This window comes from Notolepis coatsorum (assembly GCF_963971535.1).
Source record: "Notolepis coatsorum genome assembly, chromosome: 5".
NCBI classification, from domain to species: Eukaryota; Metazoa; Chordata; class Actinopteri; order Aulopiformes; family Paralepididae; genus Notolepis; species Notolepis coatsorum.
In genome coordinates, this window is record NC_140169.1 from 206,904,943 (window position 1) to 206,918,450 (window position 13,508).

At 40.7% G+C, this 13,508-nt stretch overlaps 1 long non-coding RNA gene across 1 annotated transcript; it reads right to left on the reverse strand.

The window, feature by feature from the left end:
• Positions 1-743: 743 nt before the first annotated feature.
• LOC311228889 lies at positions 744-11,351 on the reverse strand. Its single transcript, XR_014619704.1, has 3 exons — positions 11,268-11,351; positions 10,879-10,936; positions 744-1,014 (listed from the first exon to the last, which is right to left on the reverse strand). It is a non-coding gene; the product is annotated as an uncharacterized lncRNA (long non-coding RNA).
• Between the last annotated feature and the right edge of the window lie 2,157 nt (positions 11,352-13,508).

The window sequence follows — 13,508 nt, forward strand, 5'->3', positions numbered from 1 at the left end:
TTAGGTATGTAGCCCCCTTTCCAATGAGGTAACATGACATGGTTGGTCTCATTGGAAACCCGAGGTTGTCTAGAATCAAATGGTATCTTTACTTTTGAGCTATCTCAAAATTTGAACGCGTCACAATCTCTGAAAGACAGTGTCGTCAGTGATCCTGCCAGCAATCAAGTACATTGAAAAAAATTATGGGATTCCTTGGGACTTTTTTTCTCTCACTAAAGACATATTGAGGATACAAAATCAGTTGAGTTTGCTAATGTTGCAATTTGTCCTAGGTTTAGCCTAATTCTGGCCTATAATGACTGGACTATAGGGGTAACAAAACATTGAAAAAAAAACACATTTCCCATGATGGGATTCCTTGGGACTTTTTTTCTCTCACTAAAGACATATTGAGGATACAAAATCAGTTGAGTTTGCTAATGTTGCAATTTGTCCTAGGTTTAGCCTAATTCTGGCCTATAATGACTGGACTATAGGGGTAACAAAACATTGAAAAAAAACACATTTCCCATGATGGGATTCCTTGGGACTTTTTTTCTCTCACTAAAGACATATTGAGGATACAAAATCAGTTGAGTTTGCTAATGTTGCAATTTGTCCTAGGTTTAGCCTAATTCTGGCCTATAATGACTGGACTATAACCCAACCCCCTCCAATGAACAGTTACCCCCCCCTCCCCCCCACCCACCTCCAATGTACAGTCCCCCCCCCCGCCCCACCTACTTAACCCCCACCTCCTCCAATGTACAGTTTCTTCCCCCTCAAATGTATATACTCTCCAATGTATATAATGTCATGTGGGGGGCATGTATCGCAGTTCTATGGCCCTCTTCTCCAATTCTGCTTCAACCATTTTTAGTTCCACCATCTTTTCTCTGGCGCTTCCTGAGGGTGTTGGATTTTGTGATGAGCTGGGCCAGGACCAGGACCCAGCCTTCCCGTAGGCGAGGAAGCCGTTATCTCTTGCTTCAACAGACAGAAAGTCCCCAAACTGTTGAGTAATCACATCACCTGAGACAAACAACAGAAATACATAATTTAGGTGCATCAGTCAGATACTTTTCATATCAAGAAGCACATTTTCATATCAAGAAGCACATTTTATGATAATAAAATGTGCTGAAAACCTGTTGAGGTCCCTGCTGCGATTGAAGATTTATATGACTCATTTAATTTATTAGGACAATGTTGTCTACTAACTTGGCCAGTGAGTCATCTAGTCTTTATATATGTCTATGGAGGAGACAGTGGCAACATTGTGCTCAGTACTCAGTGAATATGCTCATCGCCCCACAGTGCAGCTCAGGCTGTGTGCTGATTTCCCCGGAACATGTCTATGGGCTGGTGGGACAGCAGGCAGAACCAGGACTCGGTCAGAACCAACAGGTCCTCCGTCTGCTGCTCTGGCTTAAACACAGTACGGCACAGTTTACTACAGACTACAGGCACTTAAGCATTCTTACTCTCACAACAATAATAAATATATTAAATATTAAATTGAATACTTTAAGAAAAAACACATAGCGACACTGAACTGGCAGCGCCCATGGCAAAAACAGGGAAATTACATTTGAGTTTTCAGACAAATAAGCAGGATTTCACATTTGATTATAGGACCATGTCTTACCCAAGGTACACAACAAACAAACTAGGCTCATATTGTTTAACGCTTCATCTCCCCTTTAAGGCCAAAACATGTAAAAATAATAATAATAATAATAATTTTTTATATCGGCCCAATCTTGATATCGGACCGATACCGATGTGTAAAAAAACGGCCATATCGGCCGATATTATATCAGCGGCCGATATATCGTGCATCACTACATGTGCCCAAAACACTGAGCTCAGGCCTTCTCGTGTCGCTGCGCCCCAAGCCACCACGACACGCACACACACCTGTAGAGACATCAGTTGTGAGATGGACAGGTTCGAAACTCAATTCTAAGAAATAAATCAACAGTTCTGGCTTTCCAGATTAATTTATAGATGAGGGAAAGTCAGTAAGTAATAAAAATGAGGTGGCAGAAAGATTCAACAGATTCTTTGTTAATGTAAACTGGCAGAGGAGATAACCCCGCCACAAGGGGGAGGTGTTTCTAATTATTTTATATAACGAAACACAAGTACCATCTTCTTGAGAAAAACGGATAAAAATGAAATTATGGATACTGTGAACAAACTCAACTGGAAACCTCATATCAAATATGTCAGGACTAAATTGGCACGGAGTGTTGGTGTTTTATGCAAGATAAGGCACATTCTAAACCAAAAAACACTGTATACACTGTACTGTACACTCTTCCTATGGTATATGAGCTACTGTGCGGAGGTGTGGGGTAATACCTACAAAAGCACTCTACAGCCAATATGCACCATGCAAAAAAAAGCAATAAGAATAATCAACAATGTAGGATATTATGAACACACCAATAACTTATTTATAAAGCTACAAGCATTGAAATGTATGGATCTAGTGGATTTCAAAACTGCCCTCATTGTATACAAAGCCAGATACAAACTAATCCCAGGCAACATTCAAAAATGGTTCAGAGACAGGGAAGGAGAATATAACTTAAGAGGGAGAGGGAATCTTAAACAACAAATGGTACACACTACGCTGAAAAGCATGTGCATATCGGTGTGTGGAGTGAAGTTGTGGAATAATTTACCTGAATACATCAAACCGAGTAAACATGTAGCACAATTTAAAAAGCAGCTAAAAAAAACACACATTAGAGAAATACAGAAATGAGTAATGAGGATAAACAAAGTTATGTTATATTGTGTTATGTAGTGCTGTACTATATTCACTGCTGTCAAGTGAATCAATTTTATTTGATTTTTTTCTTTTAAATACCGGTATAAGTAAAAGTATATTCTATATTGTAATATACTAAATTATGTTATATCTAGTCAAATTAATGGAAGAACAAACATAAATGTAAGGGGGTAGGGATCAATAAGCTTAGCTTCCCTCTACTCCTTTTTTGGACATGTCTGCTAACCAAACGCATTGCTCTTGACCTTTTGTTTATAATTCCATGTAATAAAAACGGAGCTCAACGCATGCATTTTGTAGATCATTGGCTAAATGATTATCCAGTTTGACTATCGTCTACTACGAGCCACCGTACCTGTAGTACTACTGCTTACAAACTGCCTCGCTACTGTGAACCTGCTCTTGTCGTCACGTCACAACTAGATGTTAAATAAACTAGTCTAGATGGAAATAGGGGTCCACGCGCACCCCCCGGAACTTTTTATGCCACCTGATTTTTCTTAATCCTTAAAGTGTCTACTTTCAGAATCTGCCAGGTGCCAAGCTGAAATAATGTCCGAAAGGCTCCATTTTTAACCCTTTATTGCACCTAACCCAAAACCGAAACATTAAAATGTGATGTAGCAAGAGGCATAACCTTTGAAGTAAACAACATAGAGACAAATGAATACATTTGTCCATACAATTCTGACCGTAGGAATTCAATGGGATGGTTATTTTTGACATGACAACATTTTGACTGTATTTCTGGACAAAAAATACAAAAAAAATGTGTCGACCAATTACCTTTTTCCAAACGCATAGAGTGAATATTTGGTGACAATAATTTTTTTTTTCAATCCTCCGAGTGTTTATTTTGAGATTATATTGGGTACCAAGCTGAAATAATGTCTCAAAGGCTAGTTTGAACCCTTTATAGCACCTAACCCAAATTTTTTTAAATGAAAATATAATGTAGAAGAGGCATAACTTTTGAGGTAGACGACTTACAGAGCGAAAATACATTTTCCCACACAATTTTGATCCTAGGAATTCAAGGGGATGGTTATTGTTGACATTTGACAACATTTTGACTGTATTTCTGGACAAAAACAGCAAGAAATGACCAAACGTGTGTATGACCAACTACCTTTTCATTTTTTAAAGCACATAGTGAATATTCTAGAGTTGAACCTTATATACAGCTCAAGCATTACTGTAGATGAAGCAGTTAAATGTGCGTACAAACTTGGAACATCTGATTAACTACAAGAAGCAGCACTCACCCTCAATTCTCACATTAAAAAGGCATTCAAAGAGTCAAAGGAGCTACCATGGCCCCCAACTGCACACAAGCTGGATGCTGTGAAAATGGATGAACTGCTCCCAGAGCATCTTGTACCATTTCTGAGCTCAGTGGTGACTGGGACACTTGATGAAGAAAAGTGTGAGAAGACGCAGAGGCTGCTGGTCTATTCGATTACACAAGATGTGTGTCGAGTAGGGCTGCACGATTAATCGATTTTTTATCGAAATCGCAATTTGTAATGATGCAATTATCAAATCGCCTGCAATTAAAAAAAATAATAATAATAAGATTTTAACCAGGAAGTCCCCTTTGAGAGACAAGATCTCCTTTGCAAGGGAGACCTGGCCAAGATGACAGCAATAACATTTGCAATACATCACACAGCAATAAAAATGTGCGATACATCACACAAGAACATAATAAATGTGCATGTATACAATATACAATACATCACATGTAAACACAAAAACAAAGCAGAATAGTCTACATGATAGTAAAAGTGTATAATACAGGGTAATACAGTAATTTTGCAGTTGGGACCCGACTACAGAAAGCAGCAACATTCTTCTTGTAGGAAGTTATGTAATACAGATTTAAATTCACCAAGAGAGACCGGGGTGTAAGTGGATAATAATAATTTAGGACCTGCTCAGAGGTCATCATTCGGCACGCATGCGATGCATGAATGCGATTCGTATCTGCGATTAACCCATCCCGTCGTCCTTCCCCCCCAAGGGCAGCCGGGAGCAGACAGGCGTCAACGTGAGCCGCGCCAGGGGACCAATCCAAGTGCTCCCGTCTGTCTTCGTCAAGGACGCCACAGCGTTAGCGATCTATTGTTGTTGTGCATGTTTTTCCATTGGGTTTATCTTATCGGGGGGGGGGGGAACCCTTGCGAGCACGGGGAGAACATGCAAACTCCACACAGAAAGGCCTGGGAGATCCCCCCCACCTGGGTAACTGGCATCATGGAAACCTGGTCCCCAAGCGGGAATCGAACCCTGGACCTTCTTCAGGGTTTGTACACCTTTTCCAAGGCAAAATGCAAGCACTTTTCAAGCATTTTCAAGGTGCATTTTCAAGATTTTCCAGCATATTATGCGGTTGTGGTAAATTAAACAAGACGAAAGTATTGCTCTGGTCTGCATCCCCTTAATAATTGTGTGTATTGAGCCGTACTGTATTGTACCCATTCTGCAATCTGTTAATAAAGTTTTCAGGGAAGAGAAATGAGGAGCTATCCCAAATGTGGTGAGGTATGCCACTTTATTCTCCCCACAAGTAAATTGCTTTGCTATCTCACTGTCAGGAAACATTGTTTGAAACATGGCCCCCATGTCATTACATGAATGGTAGGAATAGTGGCTGGTTACAGCTTTTGTTGCCCAGCATATTTCAGCTTGAAGTGTTGGATTAGAGGTAACAAATGATTTAATGGTGCCTGTGGTGTTGCTGGTTGACTGGTTCTTGGATGAGCCTGGGGATGGTAGAGGGGCAACTCCACTGCAAGCTCCTCCACTGGCTGCTCTGGCTCTCACTACACAGCTGGTTGTTGATGTGGATGTAGCTGTGCTGCTTGATGCATTGCTTGTCTGCTGGAAATAATCCACTAATGCAGGACCTGGATTTAGACGTGCTTTCATCAGAATTTGATGCTTCTTCCCTAAATAAAAAGGAGCAGTGTGTTATAAATAAAACAAAGTGTTTTATTAATTTAATCTCACTGGTTGCACTTAACTTTAAGAGTATTTATTGTTTAATGTTGACATCTAATCTAAATGGATCATTATGATATTATAAATGTATATTTCATTTTCATTTATAGGCTACTGCCTATGAATTTTAGACTGAGCCTAATGATGGCCTGGAATGAACCAACTACCTTAACATTATTATCCATGTAATTAACTGTAAAGGTCACGTTAGCTGTTAGATTGCATATTCCATAAATAAACATGCTAAAATTGGCCTGGCTCGTCACGTTTGATTGAAAACGTCATTAACAGATTGCAGAATGGGTACAATACAATATGGCTCAATACACACAATTGTTAAGGGGATGCAGACCAGAGAAATACTTTCGTCTTGTTTACATCAGGGTCCGCCATTTTCAATTCATCATAACATTTATGACATACACGACATACAGGTAGACAGTACGTTACTGCGTTCCAGACTACAACTGCTCCACACCAGTTCCACACCAGTCTCCGTAAATGTTCCGTTATAAAAATAAAATACCATTTCAATACACAACAAGTTTTCGTGTTTTGAAATACATGAGAGGAAATTAGCTAACGTTGATTTGCCTAACGTTACATGCTACAACACTGCGGTGAAAAACAGAGTCCGGTAAACACGAGTTTGTAATTCCATTAGTGTATTTTGCCTGTTACTTGACTATTTCGATTATTGAAGTGGTATTTTTATAACAAACATTTACGGAGACAGGTGTGGAGCACTTGTAGTCTCGAACTTAGTTACCTGGCGAGCCAGGCCGAGACACGTTAATAACACCCATGGCTCAGTGGCTCACCTTTCAACGTGGCTCGAACGTGCAGACTCCCCCAATCCCCATGGTAAAAATCTTCAAGTCCTTTCTGCATATTTTGCACACGGCTACTCGAGGATGTTCTCCTCTGAATTATATTTGATATCTCCGAGCCAGAGCTCATTAAAACGGCAGCCAGCCTCCCGGCATTTTGGCCACACACACGCGCGCGCGCTGTTCTCAGATGGCACAGGTAAAAACACTACGGGGTGGGGCCGAGCCACATTTCATTTTGCATGAAAGGCGAACGCAAAATAGGCTCGCGAGTCGCTCCGACTTATTTTATTTCTTTGTCTAAAAACCAAACTATTCAGTCAGATAGCGATTTATTATTAAAGTATAAAGTGCAATTACAATTTCAATAACTTTCCAGCACTTTATACACAATTCAAGCACATTTAAAACCTTGAAAACAGCACATTGAAATACAAGCATTTTCAAGGATTTCCAGCACCCGTACGAACCCTGCTTCTTGCTGTGAGGCGACAGTGTTAACCACTACACCACCGTGCCGAGACCGGGGTGTAAGTGGATAATGGTCATGTAGCCCATTCCATGCCCAAGATGCGAAGCTTGAGAAAGCTGTTCCTAGCTAACCCTGCTCAAGTCAGAGAAAACATCTGAGCCGAGTAAGGAAAGGGTGGGGGGGAGCGGGGCGGGGGGGGGGGGGGGGGGGCATCTCTCTCTCTACTGGTTCAATTAATGTAGAAAAGTAGAAAAACGTTGCACTATAAAAACGAACTGGATAGTTGATAAAACATTTAACTTCATTAGCTGAAGTATTCTAAAATAATTTAAGCCATTCTCCTTTTATGTGTGTGTGTGCACGTGTCTCATATCTCATTTGATAGTATTTACTGAGGATTGCCAGATAATGTTGATATTTAAACACAAAAAAAATTATAATACAAAATATACATGATCATGCAACATAAAAACATTTGTTGTAGGAACAGTTTGGGAGAGGGAGGTAAGGGGTTTTAGATTGTGTTGTGAAGTTTACTTCAGAGAGGGAGAGTAAAGTACAGGAAAAAAAGGTACCGTTGGGTACCGTACCGGTATCGATTCCCAGGTAAAAAGAAAATTTTTCAGACTCTGTGTCCCGAACAGACCCACCGCGTAGGCCAGATGCAAGCCACATTTTACAATAAACCTCTGTGGGGCTGCTTAAAAAAAATTATAATCGCAATCGCAATATCCGTCAGAAAAATCGCAATTAGATTATTTCCCAAAATCGTGCAGCCCTAGTGTCAAGCAGCAACTAACAGCAAGTGAAGTGAAACTCCAAAAGCACATCCTCCTGTGTGCCACACTCTACCTCTATCGAAGCAAACAGGTGAGTGATCAACTAACTTATTGCTTATGAGGTCCTACATTGTCATTGCTCAACTATGCTTCATACAGGTATTTGATATTGATACAAAAAAAACATGTGTTTATCTTTACAGCTCACAACCATCCTTTCACGACTAGGACACTCGGAGACATACGACTTCAGTATGGAACTTGAGACAGCCATGGCCAATGCTTTTGATGAGATGTCCACCAACATGACCCCTGAAATCACCACTGGCGAGGGAAACACTGTTTTTCACAGCGAGTGGGACAACCTGAGCAGAATCACCACCAACGTTCATGGTTCAAATGTGGTAAACAGCGCCGGGGGAATCATGATTCAAGAAGTGAAGGAGAGTAGGGCTGGGCGATATGACCAAAAACGTTATCGCGATAAAATTATTAAATTATTTTCATATAACTCGATATCGATAATTATCGTCGATATAATGTCTGTCAAGTTTAATTAACTTATTATGCCCGGCGCCGATACGCGGGCTGACTTGTTTTGCTGCTGTGAATGTCTCGAGAGTCGAATTGATGTCGTCATCAGTCCGCGCACGTTAGCAGAGCGGAGTATCTCAAGCGGAGTATCTCATGACTCAAAAATGACCCTAAAATACTCTGTTCTGCCCAATTCATTGCAACGACGTCCACCGTATACCCCACACTACTATAACAGTTACCCTCAGAATTCAAAACACACACCAACTCGGCAGGTAACCTGTGAAATAGCGGCGTGCAAGCTAATTAGCCATAGCCAGCCCCGTTTCCAAGCGGAGTATTTCATGACAATGTACTAAAAAATGACCCTAAAATACTCTGTTCCGCCCAATTCATTGTAACGACGTCCACCGTATACCCCACACTACTATAACAGTTACCCTCAGAATTCAAAACACACACCAACTCGGCAGGTAACCTGTGAAATAGCGGCGTGCAAGCTAATTAGCCATAGCCAGCCTCGTTTCCAAGCGGAGTATTTCATGACAATGTACTAAAAAATGACCCTAAAATACTCTGTTCCGCCCAATTCATTGCAACGACGTCCACCGTATACCCCACACTACTATAACAGTTACCATCAGAATTCAAAACACACACCAACTCGGCAGGTAACCTGTGAAATAGCGGCGTGCAAGCTAATTAGCCATAGCCAGCCTTGTTTACCGAGTCCTACCTCCTTCCGGGTCTCCTTCCTCTATCGGCCATCTCCTTCACCGATTGGTTGTTAGTGCGTGTGCTCATATCCAAGCTTGGAAAATCGATATATCGAAACTTTGCGACCACGTTTCATGTTTATTTCGAGGAAATAATTTATCGCGATAGTTATCGTTATCGTTTTATCGCCCAGCCCTAAAGGAGAGCCATGTGAGCACCAAGAAAAGGACCCTTCCTCTCTATGACAGGTCATCCAAGATGAGAAGCCTTAAGATCACGCCTCCCGAGACGCTGCCAGAGCTGGCATTCAAAAGAGTTGGCCCCAAATTCCCCAAGAATGCCAACTTTACCCCTGCTGCTGAGGAATTACTGGGCCCCGACTACTGCTGGGATTCTACGACTTTACTGGGGAGGACTGTACCAGCGCTTTTAAAGGCAAATGCAAGGTGAATCCCCTGAAGAAGCTGGAAAAGACTCGTAAACTCCACAAAGCTTTCAGGCAGCTTGGTGCAGACTGGATGGTCACTGATGAGCTTCAAGAGGAGATGGAGAGCTTCACATGCATTATGTATGGCCAAGCACGGATGACATCAGTTGACACAGTACAGGTGAAAATGATGAGAAAGATGGTCGGCACTGACAAAGTCCTGGACTCCAAGTCAAAAGTAGACCTGGAACGCCTGCCAAGGTCTGTCTCATTCCACATGTCCAGCGAGCCTTCTATAAGAGAGCAGACAAGGCAATAATCAAGAGCCCAAAACCACATGATCCAGGCATGGGCTGGGAGAAGACAGGAGAAGAGGAGGTGTTGGAACCGGTCTGGGCAATTGGACCCATCCTCCCTCCTTCTCTTGTTGAGGTACTGGCTCAGAGAGCAGAGTCAGAAGAGCATGCAGCCCTTGACATGGTGACCGATTACGCCAACAATAACTTGTCTGTGGGTAAAGTGGATGGAGAGTACGAGCATGAGGATGAAGAGCTGGAGATGGAAGAAATTGAATTAGAAGATCTCTTCAGTGACGATGAGGATGAGTAGTTTAGGTCAGCAAGTTGGTAGTGACATGAAAAGGTAAATGTATTGGTTGTCTACTTCAAAAGTTATGACTCTTCTACATTATATTTTCATTTTTAGATTTTTGGGTTAGGTGCTATAAAGGGTTAAAACTAGCCTTTGGGACATTATTTGAGCTTGGTACCCAATATAATTTCCAAATAAACAGTTGGAGGATTGAAAAAAAAACTGATTGTCAACAAATATTCACTATGCGTTTGAAAAATAAAAATGTAGTTGGTTAGACACGCATTTCTTGCATTTGTTTGCCGTTTTTGTCCAGAAATACATTCAAAATGTTGTAAAATGTAAAAAAAATAACCATTCCATTGAATTCCTAGGGTCAGAATTGTATGGGAAAATGCATTCATTTGTCTCTGTATGTTGTTTACTTCAAAGATTATGCCTCTTGAGTCTTGCTACATCAAATTTTAATGTTTCGGTTTTGTGTTAGGTGCAATAAAGGGTTAAAAATTGAGCCTTTCGGACATTATTTCAGCTTGGCACCTGGCAGACTCTGAAAGTAGACACTTTAAGGATTAAGAAAAATCAGGTGGCATAAACATTTCCGGGGGGTGCGCGTGGACCCCTATTTCCATCTAGACTAAACCCACGGTTTGATAAACCCAAGTGTGTTCATTGACCCACACGCAACTGAGGTACATATTAACAGTTTACACATTTGATGGTAGAAATCAGTTTGTTACCCTCATACCAAGATGGCGGCGGTCTCGTGACGTCAGAGTGTCTTCGATTTCAAATAAACTTGAGTAAAAGATAAAAGCATAGCAGATAGACAGTGAGATTTGAGATAGATAGATAGGAGGACACAATGTATTAATGTAACAGCTAATACAATTTAAACTTTGCAAACTCCCATACATGTAACGTTATTATGATAGATCAGCTGCAGCTGTAGCAGAAAACACGAGACTGAGTCGAGTCACCGAGTAAATCGAAATGTTGAAACAGTGCCAAGCCAACACGAACTCAAAAACACTTTAACCTATTGGTAAACAAACGTATTGTTAAAAATATACACTATGACTGCTGTTGTGACATGTTTAAGATCGTATTGACTAGTTTACACACTCACCTTCAAAGTTTCAAACCGCGGCGCTAACGTTAACTTGTTGATCTTAGCTCTGTAAATCGGGATCTTCTTCTCTGCTCCTATTTCCTAAATGTTGTAACAGCGCCACCACAAACTCGCAACAGCGCCACTTGTGGCCAAAAATATGACGATAGACAGAGCGTACAGTTGAGCGGTGATAGAATGTGATTGGACAAATGGGATTTAGGGGAGGGGGAGGTGACGCAATTCATTAGTCTTTGGGGGAGGGGTGAATGAATGAATGAATGAAAAACTTTATTAACAGATTGCAGAATGGGTACAGTACAGTACAGCTCAAATACATACAATTGTTAAGGGGATGCAGACCAGAGAAAGACTTTCGTCTTGTTTACATCAGGGTCCCCCATTTTCAATTCATCGTAACATATATGACATACATGACATACAGATAGACAGTACTGCTACATCTATACATTTATGACATACCAGATTTGCAATTACAGTACTGTTTGTGATACATAAAGAGTCCAGAAAGAAAAGAGTATATACATTAGGCGTAGAAACTGTACATTGGATTGGGTAGGTGGGGGTGGGGGGGGACTGTACATTGGAGGTGGTTGGGTGGGTGGGGGGGGGGGGTTGGGTAGGAGTGGGGGGGGGGGTTGGGTAGGAGGGGTGGGTGGGGGACACTGTACAACTGTACAAACAACACTGTACATTGGATTATTGACAAGACCATACTTGGTAATTTACTGTACATTGGAGGGGGTTGTGTTCGGACATTTACAGGGGCCAGTTTCGAGTTGCAGTCTCCCTTAGGTTTTTTTTTTTTTTTTTTTTTTTCACAGTTTCTTTATTTTCCCTTTTCAACATGAAACAAGACAATACAATAACAATACTAATAAACAAGACATCACAGGACAATAACAGTAATAATAATAATAATAATAATAATAATAATAACGACAATGACAAGACCATCAGTTAAATCAGAATAATGAAAAATAAAATAGTCATGTATAAATTAAATATATAAATTAATAAGAATATATATATATATACATATACATACACACATACATATATATACATATATACATGCATATACCCACATGTATGTACCATAAGGCGAGATTACTTGAGCACCCGTCATCTCCAGTATCGACAACCAAGGTCCCTACCCCGTGAGGACCCCAAATCCGGCGCCCCAGCGAGCCAGAGCATCATGCCTCTTTAACACTCCGACTCACCAAGACCTCGAATCAGAGGCCCCCACCAGTCCGAGACCGCGTCTTGTTTGCTTTTCTCATATTTTTATATTCAGAGTTAATGATATTGTTTACACTGTTCATTTTTTCTCATACGTATTTTTAAATAAACAATAATAAATAATAACAACAATGACAACAACAACATCATTGTTATACAACAGACAGGCCTCTTACGCGTCTGTTGTACAACTTCTTCCACTAGGGAAACCCACCTCCAAAAAATACACAACCGGGGATAGACATCCCAAGACCCCCGGCCCCCACCCCTCCCCCAACCAAACAGCAAAACCACCAATCGACACGGCCAGCGACAGCATGCGGATATATTCACATACCGCCACTAGCCGTATCAATCAACAGCCCCTCTGCTCAATCGAGAAAACAGCGGAGACCAAAGGTCCCGGAACATCCACCCCCGGCCGCGCTCCTCCAAGGTCAATCTCTCCAATGGAAGAAGCTGGGATATCTGATCTTGAAACATCTCAAAAGTGGGCGAAGAGTCATTTTTCCAAAACAAGAGAATACATTTCTTGGCAAAGTATGTTATGACAATCAGCAGTTTATATTTTTTTGGATCCATCTGGATTTCTGGTAATTCATTAAGTAAATAGGCACATGGGGACAAGTCAAATTCCGTTTCTAATACAGATTTTGTAAATAAATTAATACAATTCCAGAATTGTTTTAGTTTATCACAGTGCCAAAACATGTGTAGAAATGTTCCTTCGTTAGTTTTACATCTAGGACAGTTTATTGAATTATCTCTAGACATTTTATGCATTTTTATTGGAGTTAAATACAATTTATGGATAAATTTAAAATTTGCTTCTTTGATTTTGTTACTTGTAAATGGAAAGTGTATTCTATCACAAATATTTAGCCATGTATTTTCTGCAAATTTCATGGTTAGGTCTGTCTCCCAGATCCTCAACAAAGGCAAAAAAGATGAGTGACATTCTTTGGAGAAGATGTCATAAAATTCACTAATTTT